Raw genomic sequence first — 14,172 nt, 5'->3', positions numbered from 1 at the left:
GCCCGTGCCCCCCCTGATCTGCCCCCCCACGCCCCGATCTGCCCCCCGACATCCCGATCTGCTCCCCCTGCGATCTGCCTGCCTCCTCTGTCATCTCTATTCTCCTTCCTTCCTTCCTTCCTTCTTTCCTTGCTTCTCCGGTACGCCCCTCTGCTCTCCCGCCCCCCCTCTGCTCTTCCCCCCGCCTCTGCTCTCAAGCCTCCCTCTGCTCTCCCCCCCTCCCTCTGCTCTCCCCCCTCTGCTCTCCTCCCCCTCTGCTCTCCCCCCCTCTGCTCTCCCCCTCCCCTCTGCTCTCCCCCGCCCCTCTGCTCTCCCCCTCTCCTCTCCCCTTGACGTCCTCTTACCTGCCTTCACCGGGTCGTCCGATTTCTTCACTGGCCCGATCACATCTGCCTCCATCTCTGGGTCCTTCCTGGGTCTTCTGCTGATCTCTCCAACGTCCTGCCTGCTGCTCCTGTACAGCTGTCTATCTCGCTTGCCTTTTGTTCCTCCTGCTACTCTTCTGGGTACTGTGAGTATAACTTTTTTTTTTTTCCCTGTATCCTGTCCATTTTTACACCTCATCTGTCCGTGCGTCCCGCCGAGCGCTGATCAGGGATGCAGATAGCGGATCTGTATCCCTGCTCAATTTTTGGCGTGACTTTTTTCTGTATCCGCGACGCTTTTTGTATCGCATCTGTCCATGCGTCCCGCCGAGCGCTGATCAGGGATGCAGATAGCGGATCTGCATCCCTGCTCAATTTTTGGCGTGACTTTTTTCCATATCCGCGACGCTTTTTGTATCGCATCTGTCCGTGTGTCCCGCCAAGCGTTGATCAGGGATGCACATAACAGATCTGCATCCCTGCTCAATTTTTGGCGTGACTTTTTTCCGTATCCCTGACGCTTTTTGTATCGCATCTGTCCGTGCGTCCCGCCGAGCGCTGATCAGGGATGCAGATAAATCTGCATCCCTGCTCAATTTTTGGCATGACTTTTTTCCGTATCCGCGATGCTTTTTGTATCGCATCTGTCCGAGCGTCCCGCCAAGCGCTGATCAGGGATGCACATAACAAATCTGCATCCCTGCTCAATTTTTGGCGTGACTTTTTTCCGTATCCGCGACGCTTTTTGTATCGCATCTGTCCGTGCGTCCCACCGAGCGCTGATCAGGGATGCACATAACGGATCGGCATCCCTGCTCAATTTTTGGCGTGACCTTTTTTTCGTATTCGCGATGCTTTTTGTATCGCATCCATCCGTGCGTCTCGCCAAGCGCTGATCAGGGATGCACATAACAAATCTGCATCCCTGCTCAATTTTTGGCGTGACTTTTTCTTTTTTTTCCGTATCACCGACGCTTTTTGTATCCCATCCGAATGTGCGTCCTGCAGCGGTCGATCAGCGCACCGCGTCTGTGCGTTTGAAAAGTCAAATGGCGTTCCTTCTCTTCTAAGCCCCACCATACGCCCAAACAATTTATTTCCACCACATATGAGGTATCTGCGTACTCAGGAAAAATTGCACAATATGTTTTATGGTGCATTTTTTCCTGATACCGTTGTAAAAAAAAAAAAGCTACCTGGTTGATGCCAAAATTTTGTGGTAAATAAAAAAATTTCACGGTTCAACGTTATCAACTTCTGTGGAGCCCCTGGGGGTGCAAGGGGCTCACCAAACATCTAGATAATTTCCTTGAGGGGATGAAGTCACTTGTGAGGGAGCTCCACTGTTTAGGCACCATAGGGGGTCTCCAAACATGACATGGCGTCTGCTAATGATTCCAACCAATTTTGCTGTCAAATGGTACGCTTTCTCTTCTGAGCCCTGCCATGCGCCCAAACAATTACTTTCCACCACATATGAGGTATCGTCGTACTCAGGAGAAATTGCACAATACGTTTTATGGTACATTTTTTCCTGATACCCTTGTGAAAAAAAAAGCTACGTGGTTCAAGTAACAGTTTTGTGGTGAAAAAAAAAAATTGTATTCATGGCTCAACATTATCAACTTGTGTGGAGCCCCTTGGGGCTCGCTAAACATCTAGATAAATTCCTTGAGGGGTCTAGTTTCTAAAATGGGGTCACTTGTGGGGGAGCTCCATTGTTTAGGCACCTCAGGGGGGTCTCCAAATGCAACATTACGTCAGCTAATGATTCCAACCAATTTTGCTGTCAAATGGTGCTCTTTCTCTTCTGAGCTCCGCCATGCGCCCAAACAATTACTTTCCACCACATATGAGGTATCGTCGTACTCAGGAAAAAATGCACTATAAATTTCATGGTGCATTTTTTCCTGATACCCTTGTGAAAAAAAAGCTACCTAGTTGAAGTAACAGTTTTGTGGTAAAAAATTGTTTTTTTCTTTTCACGGCTCAACGTTATAAACTTCTGTGAAGCCCCCAGAGGTTCAAAGTGCTCACCAAACATCTAGAAAAATTATTTGAGGGCTCTAGTTTCCAAAACGGGGTCACTTGTGGGATAGCTCAATTGTTTAGGCACCGCAGGGAGTCTTCAAACCCGACATGGCGTCCGCTAATGAGTGCAGCTAATTTTGCGTTCAAAAATTCAAATGGCGCTCCTTCCCTTTCGAACTCTGCCGTACGCCCAAACAATTGATTTTTACCACATATGGGATATCAGCATACTCAGGAGAAAATGCACAATAAATTGTAGGGTGCACTTTCTCTTTTCTCCCTTGTGAAAATTTAAAATTTTATGGCTAAAGTAACATTTTTGTGTTAAAAAGTAAAATTTTCATTTTTTCCTTCCACATTGCTTTGGTTGCTGTGAAGCACCTAAAGGGTTAATAAACTTCTTGGATGTGGTTTTGAGCAGAGTGAGGGGTGCAGATTAGGGTTAGGGTTAGAATGGGGTCACTTTTGGGTATTTTCTGTCACCTCGGCCTCTCAAAGTCACCTCAAATGTGATGTGGTCCCTAAAAAAAATTTGTTTGTAAATTTTGTTGGAAAAATGAGAAATTGCTGATGACCTTTGACCCCTTCTAACTTTCTAACGGAAAAAAATTTTGCTTTGAAAATTGCGCTGATGTAAAGTAGACAAGTGGGAAATGTTATTTAGTAACTATTTTGTGTGACATATTTCTCAGATTTATAGGCATAAATTTTCAAAATTTGAAAATTGCGAAATTTTCGCAAAATTTCCTAAATTTTCACAAATAAACGCAAAAAATATCGGCCTAAATTTACCACTGACATGAAGTACAATATGTCACGAAAAAACAATCTCAGAATCGCCAGGATCCGTTGAAGCGTTCCAGAGTTATAACCTGTCAAAGTGACACTAGTCAGAATTGCAAAAAATGGCCTGGTCATTAGGGTGTTTTAGTGGCCGGGGGTGAAGGGGTTAAGCGAGAATGAGCAATCAAGATCTCTTTCCCAAGATTTCATATACTGTAATTTAGTCAATTGGAGATCATCATTGAATATTCTGTAAATGTTACTAGTTTTCCAGAAGATCTCATTAGTTGAATTGTGCAAAAGAACATTCAGTAATCTCGAAATCTTGAAGGCAGAAGTCTCTGTTGTCTTTTTGTTCTACGTTCCTGCTCTTGCTTTTCTCCTTTGTCTCTTATTGTTTTTATCTGTGAGTTTGCAGTGTGTCTGAGTTTTGCATTTCCTCTGTCTATTTTAACCTGCGTTACCATCATACTCTTGCTCCTACCTTCTCTGTGGGCAGGAGTAACACATTAGATCTGGTCAAGAGAATAGCCATGACTCAGGCATCTACATCCTTAGGGGTAACCCTGAGGTTAGGGATAGCATAGGGTCCCCTTGTGTGAGGGACAGTATAAGAGCGCTTGTCCCTCCTTATCCTGCAGTGACATTGCAACAGGTACATCTCGGCTACCAAATTTTATTTACAGGTTTGAGTAGAAAAACTGACAGGGTTTTATTTTAGGTGGCAAATTGGAGGTACAGGCCTAAGGACAAAAATTCTTCTGTCCGCTTTGGTACCATAGAATGAGAACGCCGATACAGTCTGATAAGAAAGCTGCAAAAGGAGCCAGGTGATACTTTATAAAGGAGGTTGTATACTGTACCTATATATTAGGTATTACAAGCAACTCTTCTCCACTGATCAGATCTAAAATTGTTTCTTCTAATGAAACATCTGATTATTTGTTTTCTTTACTAATTATGCTGTTAAAACAACAAGCAAAGTTTAAAATATTCGGTACCCAAAGGGATAAGATAATTAAGAACACAGGGATGAGGTTTTGAAGCACTTAATAGTCTATATACTTGTATTTCTTATATTTTTGTACTGTTGGATCTTAAATATACCCAATAAATTGCTATTTCTGGAAATGCATTTTCTACATTTTATATATGGTTTAGGCCTCTCTCACACATCCGTTAAAAACCACGCACATTTTTCATGGACGCGTCAGAGCTGCGTTTTTCTCTCCGTGACCCGTGTTTATGGGCTACGTGTGTTCTCCGTGTGTTATCCATGATAACACACGGAGAACGGGAACTTTCTGCTCACCTGTCCCTGGCTTTGCTGCCCGTGGTGCTGAACTTCGGTCTCCGGTCCTGCCGACTCCCCGCTGCTGCTTCCGGCCGCAGTAAAGTGAATATTCAAGGGGAAGGCGTCGTGTTACCTTGAGGAGGCCGTGCTCTCTTATTTATTAGGTGAATTTATCATACTACCATCTAGTGTTACTGTGTGCCGATTCTGACACCTTTTTAACTATGTATGTTTTCCCCTTTGACACTGTCTTGAGCTGTCTCCTCTGACTTCTACCTGCATTTGAGTCTTTTAGGTTTTGTGTCCTGTGGATTTTGTATGATGGTTACCCTGCTGGCTACTATCAGCTGAATAATCATCAGCTGATTTTACTCTAATTTTAGTGGCATACCTCTGGCCACAACTTTTCAGCACTTGACACTTTAGTTGTGTATTGTGTTTACTTATTTATTCATCCTTTTGAATCCTTTTACACTAACCCCTTTGCCTCATATATATTTATTTTTTGTACCTAATATATACATACTATGCAAGGTTTTTGATGCCTCTTTTCCAGTCAATAGCTGTGTTTTATTATGTGTGCATTTTAATTATGTATTAATAAAGATTTAATATTCAGTGACTACTTTGTTCGGTTTTTCTTCCTTTTTTGGTATAATGAGCATAATGAGCGTCGGTCGGCAGCAAGTAACAGCAGCGGCAGAGCCTGCAGGGCTGGAGAAGGTGAGTAATGTTTTGGGGGTTTTTTTCACACAAACACATGTTTTTTCTCCGCTGCGTGTCACACGGAACACATCCGTGTGGTCTGTGTGCATTACGTGTGACACGTTTGCGTTCCGTATGACACCCGTGATGCCGGAGAGAAAACGGACATGTCGGCGTGTGGAGCGCACGGACACGCGTAAGTACGGAACGGACACACGTTCCGTGCCAAAATACTTACGTGTGTCGAAATCCATAGGAATCCATAGGTCTACGTGTGTACGTGTCTCCGGTACGTGAGAAAACTGCCAAACACGTACCGGAGGCACGTATGTGTGAAAGAGGCCTTAACAAGACTTTCCAATTGAAAAACCTTACATTTGTTAAAGCACATAATTTCCTATTGAATTGGGAAGACTCACTACTATTACTGAAGCTTATTAGGTTGTTTTAGGCTATGTTCACATTTTCCGTTGTTTATGATCAGTCACAATCCGCCGCTCTGATAAACAATGCAATCCATTTGGCAGATTCCGTTGTTTCCCATACACTTGTATGAGCGGCGGACTGTGACTGATGACCCTGTGTTGCATCCGCCGAGCAGCGCATCAGTCATTTACAGACCGACCGTCAGGCGGGAGGGACGCAGTGTGCAACGTTTTTTGCTGCGGCAAAAAAACGCACCCCACAGGATTCCGTTGGAATCTGTCAGGAGGCGTAATGTAGGTTTATGGTGCAGGATTCCGTTATCCTGCGTCACACAACGGATTCCAGTGCTGGAATCCGTCACATTTTACTGAGCATGCTTAGAACGGCCAAAATCAGGTAAAATCAGTTTCTCTCTCTCTCTTTCATCCCCTCCCCCTCCCCCTCACGCAGGTTTTAAACTGAAATGATCGGCTTTTCAGAGAGATCAGATGATCGGCTTTTGAAAGCGATCAGCTGATCTCCTGGCGGCCAGCTTTTCAGAGCGATTAGCTGATCGGCTTTTGAGAGCGATCAGCTGATCACCCGGCGGTTGGCTTTTCATTGCGATCAGCTAATCGTTCTCTCTCTCAACAGAATCTGCTTTCTCATGACAATGAATTCCATTTCTTGTCACCCGTTGTACAGCGCATCTGTCACAAGGTGACTGATGCAAAACAACGGAAATGTGAACATAGCCTTAATTATCTATGTGTTGTGACATCACTATGTTTATATTCCTATTTTGCAGCTTCACTTTTTTGTTTCTTTAATCTGTGACATCAAAGGGGTCATTAAGGATTAGCTGTGCCATTACAATGTTTGTTATCTCTGTTCTTTGACATCTCTGTGAACAGGATCCTCTTAAGGCCCCTTTAGGGGTGCTTCACACATAGCGAGATCGCTAGCGAGATCGCTGCTGAGTCACGGTTTTGGTGACGCAATAGTGACCTCATTAGCGATCTCGCTGTGTGTGACACTGAGCAGCGATCTGGCCCCTGCTGTGAGATCGCTGCTCGTTACACACAGTGCTGGTTCGTTTTCTTCAAAGGCGATGTCCTGCTGTGCAGGACGCAATTCTGTGTGTGACTCCTAGACAGCGACCTTGTTCACGACTTACGTAGGCGTGCATCTTCGTTGGTTTCCACGCCCTCTCTGTTCTGATTGGTGATCGCTACTGCGTTCTCATTGGACGTCTCATTGGGCGTCTTCCATTGTTTGGTAGGGCTAGTTCACTTGTCCCTGACCGCGTGTAGCAAGCAGATCGCAATACAGTCCATTCTGCATCGCTTCATCCGTTCATCAGATATTCTGGGCGTTGTACTCTGCAAGGTAGGAATTTTTTTGAGGTCGCAAATACATTTCCATAATATTATTACATTTCTATAAGTATCTATCATTGTGCTATAGAACATTGTGTGTTCATGCTTCTACACTTGCAAGCAAATGGTGAGAGGGCTTGGCTACTATCTGTACACATGCTTTTCTATGGGCAGACATTTTAACCCCTTCAAGACTGACCTTTTTTTTGCTTTACGTTTTTATTTCGCCATTCTTTTTCTGAGAGACGTAATTTTTTTATTTTACAGTCAATATGGTCATGTGAGGGCTCATTTTTTTGCGGAAATAACTGTGCTTTTAAATGAAACCATAAGTTTTCCCATATAGTGTACTGTAAACCGTCCAAAAATTCCAAATGAAGAAAAATTGTAAAATAAGTGCGATAGCGTCTCAATCACATGTTTTTACCGCTAACCATTTTTGCGCATATGATATGTTTGGCTCGCCTATTATTTCATTTAGCACAAAAGTTGTGATGACATAAAAATGTCATTTTGGCGTTTGAAATGTTTTTGCCGCTATGCCGTATCGTGATCAGATTAATTTTTTTTTTTTTTTTGCTTGATAGAGCGGCCATTCCTGAACGATACCAAATGTGTGTATATTTCAAATTTTTATTTTTTAATTTTAGATTTGGCGTATTAACATCGCCAACATCGCCATTTAAAGGATTAATCGGCACAAACAGATAACGATTTTGCTTGTGCCTGGCAGGCACACATCTCAGCTGTGAAAATCAGCTGAGATGTGCGCTGAACTCGGCATGCTGCCGCCGGCGGACCGCAGGCATTAACATTATGACATTTATGATGTAATATTACTGCCTGCCTGTGGTCGTTAAGGGGTTAAGGGGGTCTCATGTGTATACAACCATATACAGTACCTTTTGTGGCACACTTACAAATGTAATTAAACGTATTTTTCCTTAAATTTTACTATGTATAGTAATAATAGCGATATTTTTTGGTTACTATTCTAATTTTTTGCATTTCATTGTCATTTCCTAGATTACACAACATGAGCGATGAGGAGTGTAATCTTGTGGTGGCTGCTTTGCTGCTTGAGGCAGCTCAGCTAGAAAATAAGGCAGAGAGGAGGCGTTCCAAACAAAAACGGCGCATGTGGACAAGAGAGTGGCTGCAGAAGCGGTCTGAATTCACGCACATGCAACTGGTTAGAGAGCTTCAGGAGAAGAATCCTCACGATTTCAGGAACTATCTCCGGATGTCGGAGGAATCCTTCAAATTTTTGCTGGAAACAATAACACCAGTCATTAAACGGAAGGATACAGCAATGCGTGCTGCTGTCCCGGTAGATGAAAGACTGGCCGTCACGCTCCGTTTCCTCGCCACCGGTCGCTCGCTGCAGGATTTACACTTTTCTTCAGCCATTTCACGGCCCCTGCTCAGCGTATTAATTCCTGAGACATGTGATGCAATTTACAACTGTCTGCGCAGCTACATTCAATTTCCCAACACGGAGGAGGAATGGAGAAAGATTGCCTCAGATTTTGATCACCTCTGGCAGTTTCCTAATTGTGGAGGGGCGTTGGACGGGAAACATGTCCGTATAACTCAACCACCTAACAGCGGATCATACTTTTTTAACTATAAGGGCTATTTCAGTGTCGTCCTGATGGCTTTGGTGAACGCCAATTACGAGTTTATATTTGTAGATGTCGGCATGAACGGCCGAGTTTCCGATGGGGGTGTTTTTGAGCAAACACGTTTTGGCGATCGTTTGAACAACTGTGACCTGCACTTGCCTCCCAACTCACAGACTACTGGCGAATTTAATTTTGTTTTTGTTGGGGATGAAGCCTTCCCACTTCATTCAAATCTTCTAAAACCGTATCCTCAAAAAAATCTTACAGAGCAAAGGCGCATTTTTAACTACCGATTGTCACGGGCACGGCGGGTAGTGGAAAATGCTTTCGGGATAATGGCCAATCGGTTCAGAATTTTTCACACACCCATTAACATGAAACTAGACTCAATAGACTCTGTTATTTTGGCATGTTGCGTGCTGCATAATTTCCTTCGTCGTCGAGATACTGATAGCTACTGTCCGTCTGGCTTCGTGGACACTGTGGACCTAACCAGTGGGGAAGTGCTGCTCGGGAATTGGCGCTCAGACGGTCCTGCGATTGCAGGACTTGAGCCTTGTGCACACGGCAGAAACCCCGATGATGCTAAGACTTGCCGAGAGAAATACTGTGACTATTTTAACGGCCCTGGTGCTGTTAGTTGGCAGCATCAGATCATATAGTGGCCTTCTGATGTAATTTATATTGTGAGTGTGTGTTGTTTCTGAAATAAAGTATAATACCGAGGAGATTTAAAAATTTTTGTTTATTCTTTTACTAGTACGACTATGCACACAGCATTCACTCCTGCACAGGCGCTTAATAGATAGACACGGTTACACATACATATTGATATACATTACTAGTTACCGGCCCCGTGTCAGCAGCCTCGGGCAGTTCCATTCGTTTCCCCCTCCAGGGCTGGTGGTCTCTTTCCTTTTCCTCTGCACTGCCGTTTATAAACAGCATGCAGAAATTAGTGAATAGTGCCCCCCAGCGTCTGAAAATCTCGTTGGTTTCAGGGGGTAGCTGAGATAAGGGATATCATGATTCAGGCCGTATTCCTGTCCGCGCTCACATGATCACCGGTATGCACCGTAGCACGAGGATCACGTTACAGTAAATGACAGCGCTGTTATAAAAATATTTATCTCCCATCTGGCATGAACGTGTCAGATGGGAGATAAATGTCCTCCCCGGTCCACTATGGTCACTGATTTCTGTTGCATGTGCCATGACACATTCCACCGAAAACTATGACCCAGCCCATGCGCTTGAGGTAAAAAGGTACATAGTTTATCAGGAGAGCTATAATACTTTTCCAAATGGAGGGATTTGATTTTCTAGTTGCCCTGTTGAACGACTTTCAAACATGAGAGTCCGTAAAATGTCTCATTTTACGATCGATTGTGGGCACTCTGCTGAGTCACGGTTTGGTTGAGGCAGCAGTGACCTCATTAGTGATCTCGCTGTGTATGACACTGAGCAGCGTTCTGGCCCCTGTTGTGAGATCGCTGCTCGTTGCACACACTGCTGTTTCATTTTTTAATCTTTGCACTGCCGCTGTGTGTGACAGCGAGAGAGCAAAGATCGGAATGTGCAGGATGCAAGGAGCCGGCGTCTGACAGCCTGCTGTAACCAATGTAAATATCTGGTAACCAGGGAATCCCCTTCCTTGGTTACCAAATATTTACTTTTGTTAACACCATCCGCCGCTCTCACTGCCAGCGCCTGCTCCCTGCACGCAGCCAGACTACACATCGGGTAAAATTATAACCCGATGTGTACTCAGGCAACGAGTGCAAGGGAGCCAGCGCTAAGCATTGTGTGCTGTTAACCAACGCAAATATCGTGTAACAAGAGCTTGGTTACCCAATGTTTACGTTGGTTACCAGTTTCCGCGGCTTCCAGACCACGGCTCCGTGCAAGCGCAGCATTGCTTCCACATCGCTGCTGGCTGGTGGGCTGGTCACTGGGTCGCTGGTGAGATCTGCCTGATTGACAGCTTACCAGCGACCATGCAGCGATGCAGCAGCGATCCTGATAGGGTCAGATCGCTGGTAGGATCACTGCTGCGTCGCTATGTGAAGGTACCCTTGTGCTTTGTAGCACTCCTTCAGTGTGTCCCCCCCCCAGCAGTATTTCTATGTACCACAGTTATGCATGGGGCTACAGTGTGTGGAAAACTGAAAGGTGGACCCCTAACCATGGTGGGCTCCAGACTCCCCAGACCGACCCTGCTGACACCCATTATATCTATGCATGTGTATAGATGGACACAGCCCAATACAAAACCAAGTATGCCTGCTTATAACTATCTCAAGAATTAAGCAGAACGTGCGTCAATTGATAAACCAAACACATTTTATTACAAACCAAAACAAAAATAAAACTCTCTCTATATATATATATATATATATAAGTATAAGAAATTAAATAATTAACAAAACAAAACTGAAATTAACTTTTTCCAAAAAATTATGGAAAAAGAAAAGTACACCGACAAGAAGCATCAGGTTTCATAGTGGTTGTTTGTGGAATTTAGATGGGCTAGAAAGGACTGGGGCATAAAAGAGCACTCTGGAGTGGGGTGCCCAAGAATGTTTCCTGGAGGCCCCATCCTCCGCACAGGTGTGCTGTGCAATGTATCTGACATTTGTGGCCATAAGGGTTGTGGACCTGGTCCACGGTCTAGCCTGGTTGGTGGGGTCAGCGAAGTTGTCTCTTCCAGGTTACCGGCTGCGGCTCGACTTAGCGTTTCCAGTATAAGTCTTTCCGCACGACTTCTTTGACTGGCGTCCAACTTTTGCAGTCGATCTGCTGTCATCTTTGCAAAGAAGTCCATACCGGTATTGGACTGTCTTTCTAAAAAACGGCTTGCCAAAGAAATTAATTGTTCGGATGATGATGGTGTGGCAGCCTTTCTTCGGATATTTCGCTGCCGCTGTGGTTGTTGTTCAGTGGAGGGCGAATTTTCATCGACATTTGCCTCCCCTCTACTTTCCGCCACACCCGGAATGTCGCCACTAGATAGTGTCTCAACTTGGGAACAGTCCTGCTGGACAAAATAACAGAAAATTTAAGTTTCAGATAAACCCATCGATTTTCACAAACTAGAACTCACCACCGCATCACGAAAATGATACCCCAGTAGCGATATACAGTTAGCATGCAATGGTAAACAGGAGTGTGGTGGCACAAGTAGTACGAGATATTACATGACATTAAATAGTATGAGAACAGAGTGCGGCTAAACTTGAAAATTGTACAAGTCTGTATATTTACAATTAATCACAATTAATCAATACGAAATAAATTAATGACCTGCATCCAAAGCTTACATGCTTTTCATCGAAAAGAACAGAAGGTACTTACATCTTCATCTATGGCATCTGTCAGTGCCTCTGTGTTGGTGGGCCCAAACGAACATACAGATGCCCGTGGTAACTCCTGGTTGCGGGTGAAGTCCATTAAGTTGAAGTACCACAGGGAGGGGACATAAATGTCATCTGTACCACATCCGGACCTTTTGGACCTCTCAATCTTGTTTAGTTCCTTCTTAAATACAGTGCGGAGGCCCTGAATTTTTTTGCGCACCATCGTCTCATCCACCTTCTCAGATGGGTCATGCTGCTGAAATAGGGCAATTAATTTTGCATATGCCTCCCTTTTCTTGTTCCGGTTGCAATAGTCCGGCGATTTAACTAGCCAAAGGCAGGGAAAGGAGCGATACAGCTCAATCAGTTCTCGTATGAATTCTTGGCTATTGTAAGACATCTGTAATTTATATAAAAAAAAATTAAAAAAAACATGTCAATAAAAGTACACAACTAATGATGCAAGTATGTTCGCAAATACAGGCCACGAGTACAGGTGATTCTACATGTATTTGAAGCAAGCCCAAAATGGAGATTTGCACACGACAATAAAACCCCCTACCCCACCCTGTAAATTTGCTGGCCATGCAAATAAACAATGTACACTGCTTCAAAGTGTATGAAATCCTGGCCACAATGTTACATATAAAGAATGGACACAAATTAGAATTGAGCTATGATTACAAGTAAATGATAGCTACAAATATATCAAATCTAATATTATAAAAATGAAAAACAGATTCTAGATATTAAAGGAAAGCTACAAAGATAATTAGAGAACTCAATAAATACCTACCTTCCAAAATTGTTGGTGTGTAGAGCCACAAATTACGGGACACAATAGCGACTTGAAAGAGAACGCTGCTGAACTAAAGGCACCTAGAAAACAGAATGGAAGCCCTACTGCGTTGCCTTTATTTATTGACATGCTATAGCCCAATCACAGAAAGACTTGTTGAGCAGTTGCTATCCAATCAGAGAAGGACAACGCACTAGTGGCCAACAATTAAATCACCTAAATAAACAAACCGTCACACAACAACAGTTTGGAGACTGCTATATTTATAAATGTAAAGATATTGATCGCTACAGTTATGAGACGCTTTATTTATTGCGGAAGCAAATCATTTAGAGAACGCAGCAGCGTCTCCTGCGGGCACCAGTATTTAACATTGTAGGGGTTTTGAGGAGAGACAAAGGGGTTTCAGCGACGCAGTATCGTCGCCAACGCGATCGCAAGTCTATTATAGCGACGCTAAAATACAATTGGCTGATAGGTCTCTGGCGGGTGGGTTCAATATTTTCACTGTGGCCTAGGCAAAAAATATGGCGTCCAAACATGCATGCTGAGGTGCGGTTTCTTATTGCCCAAGTTGACCACAGCTTTGCAATTACAGGTTTGCTTTCAAAGAAGGCAACAAGGTCGCACTTCCGTCCTTTTTTCATGAGCACATACTGCTTTTTGGATCGTACTAGAGACCTCCAGGCTTGTGTGCTGATTTGCGGATCTAACGCTCTCTTCAATCCTGATCTGTGGTCACGACTGCGTCTTTGCTTTTCTGATCTTACTACAGATCTCCATGCTTTCATCTTCCATCTGTATACATGGACCCACCCATCCCCGTGCTCATACGTACTGGAGAGTGTGTTGTTGATGAGACCACCCGTGTGTTGCAGTGACTGATGGTGAGACGGTTAGGGAGGTGTAGTTCCTGTTGTATGGCATAAATTGCAGTGGAAGGTGACATGCAGAGTTGGACCTGCGCTAAATGGTGTCCTCACAGTTCTCAAGAATTACACACACAGTCCCGTGTAGCAAACAGGGGTCCCTTCCTCTTGCACTCAGTGTTTGTGTCTTCACTGGGACAAATACGCTTGGAACATGCAAGTCCACTCCCATTACGTATGTAGTGAGCTGCGGCATGCCCAATCAGAGCCTCCGGATCTCTGTGGGTTTTGACGGCAACCACTTTAAGGTGTACCGCAACCCAATCGCCGTCGCCTATGAGCCTGCTTGACGGAGCCTACCATATCTTATTTGCAAAAAACAACAGAAAATATTGTACTTTTGTGTTGTTTTTTGGTGTGTTTGTACTGCTGCAGTTTTGCACGCGCACACACAAACATACTTTAACCGGTACATACATACATACATACACACAACCACATACATCCATACTCTACATCCACCGATGCTACCGATTCATGTCCAACTCATGGTGGGAATCT

The sequence above is a fragment of the Anomaloglossus baeobatrachus genome, chromosome 5 (assembly GCF_048569485.1).
Source record: "Anomaloglossus baeobatrachus isolate aAnoBae1 chromosome 5, aAnoBae1.hap1, whole genome shotgun sequence".
In the NCBI taxonomy this organism is placed as follows: Eukaryota; Metazoa; Chordata; class Amphibia; order Anura; family Aromobatidae; genus Anomaloglossus; species Anomaloglossus baeobatrachus.
The sequence above is the reverse complement of the archived record's forward strand: the minus strand, read 5'-3'. Positions refer to the sequence as shown.